Consider the following 5959-nt stretch of genomic DNA (forward strand, 5'->3'; position numbering starts at 1 on the left):
TTACAGACAAAAATGATAGGCAACAGCTCCAGCCTTCACATCATTTCTCAGTAACATCAGCCATAAAGTAATACCTTTAAAATGTCAAACAATTAATATAATATACAATGCAATACAATGCAATAAAATTAGAAATCAGTATAAGAACATTCAGCTCTGCACTTATTAGTAAACTAAAAGATACACTTCAAAATAAATAATGGTTCAAATAGTAAGTTCATAATCACTGATGATATTCTTCTGCTTCTGATTAGGATATAGAAAGTGAAAACTCCCTAACAAATAAAACCAGCCACATATATGCTACAAAAATAGTTTTTGAAAGTTATCAGAAGCCTTAAAGTATAAAAATACCAAAATAAGTTAAGGTTAAAATCCTTTCTAGGATAAAAGACCACTACTCCTATTTCCATTCCTGGTAGAAGGAAACTACAACATATTATCATTTTTTTTCCCAAACAGTTAATATTCCTCTAATAAATTTACACACAAATGTTATATAATAAAAATAATAAGGATTTTATAAAATACTTTCCTAGATATTTACATTTCTGATGTTTTTCATTCCCTTCTGAAAATCTGGGCTTCCATCCACTCTGAGATTCTTTTCCTAAAGAACTTATTTTTTTTATCATTTCTTTTTTTTAATGTTTATTTATTTATCTTTGAGAGAGAAAGACAGAGCACAAGCCAGAGAAGAGCAGAGAGAGAGAGACACACACAGAATCCAAAGCAGGTTCCAGGTTCTGAGCTGTCAATGCAGAGCTCAATGCAGGGCTGGAACTCACAAATTGTGAGATCATCACCTGACCAGAAGTTGGTCGCTTAACTGACTGAGCCACCCAGGCGCCCCTTTTATCATTTCTTATAAAACCTGAATAACGATACTCTACTGTAGGTTGTATACCACATATTTCTATTCTCCCCAAAGAAGGCATGAACATATGAGAAAAATCAAGAACAGATGACCAAGGTAATAGACTTAAATACAACTATTTCAATAATTACAGTAGGTTTAAAAACATTTTAATGTTTTTTTATTTTATTTTTGAGAGAGAGAGAGTATGAACAAGGGAGGGGCAGAGAGAGAGGGAAGCAGAGAATCCAAAGCAGGATCCAGGCTCCAAGCTGTCAGTACAGAGCCTGACAGGGGCTTGGACTCACAAACCACGAGATCATGACCTAAGCTTAAGTTGGACGCTTAACCAACTGAGCCACCCAGGTGCCCCTAATGACATTAGCTTTAAAGGAATAAACACTTCCATTAAAAGGCAGAGATTGTCAAATTGAACTTAAAATGTAAGATACCTTGTTTTCTATTTACAACACTATAAAGCTATAAAGATCCTTAAAAAGCTAAGACAGTTTGAAATAAGAAATTTAAGAGACATGCCCCATCTTTTTTCTAGCTTATTTAAAGCTACAAGAACAATGTGTTAGTGTTGGTTAATTAAGGAAATTCTGAGCAAAATCTACACCAGAAGAAGTCTGCTTGAGTGGGGATTAGGCACCTTTTTTGGCCAATATATTGAAGTGATGGAGTGGCCATCATCTGGCAACCATAAAATGATGAGGAAGAAAAGCCAACATACTTAGAATAATGCAGCAGAAAGATGTCTGAGCTTAATTTTCCTGATTACATTAATGATCTGAAAAACCAATGCCAGCAACTGCTTAACTCCACACTTCTTATGTAAAAAAGAAATAAACCTCAATTATGTAATCACTGTTATCAAGAATTCTTGTGATTGCCATCAAACCTATATCTAACTATCCTACTGTCTAAAAAGGGAGGTGGAAGCTAAACAACAGTAACCTTCCATTCCCCTGGCACCATCTTGACAACATTCACAGGTTTGATAATTCCAAAGAATGAGGCAGACAGGACAAAGGGATTCTCTGTGCAAGTGGTTTACAAATTGGCACCATCATTTTGGAGAACGATTTAACACCAATTTAGTAAAGGAGTTGAAAGTCAGGTATATCCTACCACACAGAAGTTAATCTTCAATTCTCTAGAGCAACACTCTCATATTGATACGAAGAGATAGGTGGGAAATGTTTATTGCAATGCATTGTTCTTAAGAGTAAATAATTGGAGGCACGTCTGGATGGCTCAGTCGGTTAAGTGTCCGACTTTGGCTCAGGTCATGATCTCAGTTTGTGAGTTTGAGCCCCATGTCTGGCTCTGTGCAGACAGCTCAGAGCCTGGAGCCTGCTTCATATTCTGAGCCTCCCTCTCTCTCTGCCCCTTCCCCAGCTCACTCTCTCTCTTTCTCTCTCTCTCTCCCTCAAAAACAAATAAACATTAAAAAAAGTTTTAAAAAGATTAAATAATTGGAAACCTTCTTATATCCACCAATTAAAGACATGTTAAAATAAATTGTGCTATAGTACTGTGGTAAGACAGTATTCAACAGTTGAATGAATTAGATGTGTATGTATTAAATACATAAATATGGAAAACATAATTTTGAGTTACAAAAAAAGTAACATGTTGAAGGATGCATGTGAAAGATATCATTCATGGAAATTCTTAAATTACACAATCATATATTGTTTATGAACACACAGATTGCACTGAATTGCTAGTTGTTCCTTGAAATTCATTCTCCCTTCTTCATAGTGGAAAGAATTTTAACTGAAGATAGCCACTGAATAGACATTACATTTTTCTTTTTTTAATAGTTCTTTTTATTTATTTTTATTTTTTTAATGTTTATTTATTATTGAGAGACAGAGCATGAGCATGGGAAGGGGCAGAGAGAGAGAAGGGGACACAGAATCTGAAGCAGGCTCCAGGCTCTAAGCTGTCAGCCCAGAGCCCGATGTGGGGCTCGAACTCACAAACTGTGAGATCATGACCTGAGCCAAAGTCGGAGACTTAACCAACTGAGCCACCCGGGCACCCCAACATTACATTTTTCTACTTTTCCTATTAGAACCTCAGACAGCTTTTATTTATGTTGAAATATTTATTGATATTTATCATACTAAAAATTAAACTCAAGGCATTACAAATATAATTTCATTATAAAAAGCATAATAAATTTTTATATTAATATATTATTATATGAAAAATAGCTTAAAATAGATTTTAAAAATATAATGTTTTTATTTATTTTTGAGACAGAGAGAGACAGAGCATGAGTAGGGGAGGGTCAGAGAGAGAGGGAGACACAGAATCCAAAGCAGTCTCCAGGCTCTGAGCTGTCAGCACAGAGCCTGATGCAGGGCTGGAAATCAAGAACTGTGAGATCATGACCTAAGCCTAAGTCAAACGCTTAACCGACTGAGCCACCCAGGCGCCCCTAAAATAGATTTTTTTAAATTAAACTAAAAAACTATTGAACTAAATAAATAAATAAAAATGAATTCATTGAAAAAGTGGCACACTTACTTTTTTTTAATGTTTATTTATTTTTGAGAGAGAGAAACAGAGCACAAGCAGGGGGAGAGGCAGAGAGAGAAGGTCACAGAATTAGAAGTGGGTTCCAGGCTCTGAGCTGTCAGCACAAGATCCCAATGCGGCCTCTAACCCACAAACCATGAGATCATGACCTGACCTGAAGTCAGACACTTAACCGACTGAGCCATCCAGGAGCCCCAACATTTTTGAAAATCTTTTTAACATATGACTTTATTCAAGACAAATATAGTCTCATTTGTTTCTACATTCAGTCTATACTAATATTGTTTTTTTAAGATACATAAAGAAAAATTGGTCTGATGCAGATACATAGTTGGAAAAAGGCAGAGAAGATTATGGACACCTCGGAAGAATCCCAGCGACTCCAGGAACCCAGCTTACACTTTCACAACTGCTACTTTAAAGATAGTGAAATAGCCATATCCCATGGTTCAAAGCAGACTGCCTACCCTGTACCTTCTACCATCCTATAAACTGCTTTGAGAGAGAAATAAACTTCGATCTTCTTTGAGCCACTGCCTTTTGGGAACTCTTGGTTAGGGAAGCTTAGTTAATACCCCTTGTAATAGACAGATGCATAAGCGCAGTAGAAGATGTGATCTGGAAATATACACACCCACCACAAATCATAATTCAGGAAGGGTACAAAGGGACTGAAAGTTTATCTGTAATGTTTTCTTCATTCTCAAAATGTATTTGAAGAGAATATGGCAAAGAATCAACCTTTTTTTAAATACGCATAGTGAGCACTTGGTGATTATGAGGTTATTTTCCATATATCTGAACACTTTTATGAAAAAAAAAAGAGTGTTTTTTGGGGATCCCAGCATAAGACACTTGAATCTGTATTTAACTGCATGTGTCATTATGCTCTCAAAGGGGAGAGGTGAAGGTCTCAACATATTTCCTTAAAAAACATAAGTTCATTGAGCCTATTAAATAATATAATTCTATAATTACACATAGATTTTGAGAGAAATTAAGAGAATGAAAATAAAATGTTTGCCTAAATGAATGCATTGAAATTCTTTTACACTCTATTATATTTACTTTAAGTTTCTTAAATAAGAAGCATATTTTCCTAGGGTTGGCATGTTAGCATACACTTTCGTGGTATTACTGATTTAATGTTCAGTTTTAATCTTCAGTTTTAATCTGAAGATTTCAAAGGAATTTACAATTAATAGTAATCTTACATATTACAGGCATTTAAATTTGGAAACCATGTTAAAATCCACTATTTTCTAGAACAGTAACAATAACCTTGTTCATTAGATAGGACAAGAATTATTAATATATGATGGGGAAACTGTGACCTGTAGGGTAATGTGATAAATGTGCAAGGCCAAATAGCAAGTTATCTTCTGCATGTAGATGTCAAATAAATTTTTCATATTAACCTTCCTTCTCAAACGCCTTCGTTTGAAATTTTCCAACACATTTTCCCTCACTTCCCATCAGCCCAAACCAGGTTGCTTGCCATTCCGAACCAACAATCACTGGCAAAAGGGAGAGAGAGACACTAGCCAAAAACAAAAAAAACAAAAAAACAAAAAAACAAAAGTTAGTTCTAAACTAATCAAGTTCCATTTTCTGGGATTGTTGAAGGTTGGGAGCCACCCTCTCTGAGCACACTGCTACCTGGAGCCAAAACCAAAACAATTTCTCTGAAGAAAAATAAAGAGAAATGGCCACTGGGGGGAACACCTAACAGTGTCTTCCACAACAATCCTAATGTGCTTTTATTTAAATTCTTCTTTTGTGCTAGGTGATGTAAGGCAGGAAAAAGAAGTCCAGGATGCAAATGCTGCCCTCTAATTATGTTAATGAGAGGATTTCCACCATTCTCCCAAACTCCTTGAATTTCATTCATCTTTCTTTAGTTCCTTTGAAAACACCAACCAGTTTGTTTTATATACATAGTCACATGGCTAGAATTTTGCCAAAAAAAAAAAAAAAAAGGGAGAGAGAGAGAGACATTTACACTCATTTAGATCAGTTAAATTTCATCCACTGATTGTGAATTCTTTGAGAACAGGAGTTTAAACTCTTTTCTTTACCATTTTATTTCTAGAGACCCAGCCAGTGCCTTGCACATAACCTGTGTTCAACATGTCTTCTAAAATGTTAAATCTTATAATTTCATACCACTTTTCATCACCTCCTTTTCATCTCCACTGAAACTCTCCCTTCTAAATAGAAAGATGTATTTCCCCATAAAGTATCAAGGTAATAAGCCATTCTTATGTAGTATTGATTTTGTGCCAAGCACTCTTCCAAATATTTTATTTACACTCTACGTATAGCCACTCCCCAACCCCCAGTCAAATGAGTAGGAGGAATCACCCAGAACAGCCTGAGTCTGGAAGTTATGAAGTCACTGTGTTCTGGGCATCTTTAGACTCAGAGCTTGCAATCACAGAGAGAGGAAAACAAATGCCCTACAAAAAAAAAATAATAATAATCCTACCTATATGTTACCACCACAGTGAACAGACAGTACAGAAGAGAGACAAATGACATCGAGAA

General features: G+C 35.5%; 1 long non-coding RNA gene across 1 annotated transcript; it reads left to right on the top strand.

Annotated features, from left to right (window-relative positions):
- The first annotated feature begins 843 nt into the window (after positions 1–843).
- Positions 844–3941, top strand: LOC109275337 (uncharacterized). Its single transcript, XR_002084078.2, has 2 exons — positions 844–973; positions 3707–3941. It is a non-coding gene; the product is annotated as an uncharacterized LOC109275337 (long non-coding RNA).
- Positions 3942–5959: the final 2018 nt, after the last annotated feature.

Source organism: Panthera pardus, unplaced genomic scaffold, assembly GCF_024362965.1.
Source record: "Panthera pardus isolate Hobbes unplaced genomic scaffold, ASM2436296v1 HiC_scaffold_16, whole genome shotgun sequence".
Classification (NCBI taxonomy): domain Eukaryota; kingdom Metazoa; phylum Chordata; class Mammalia; order Carnivora; family Felidae; genus Panthera; species Panthera pardus.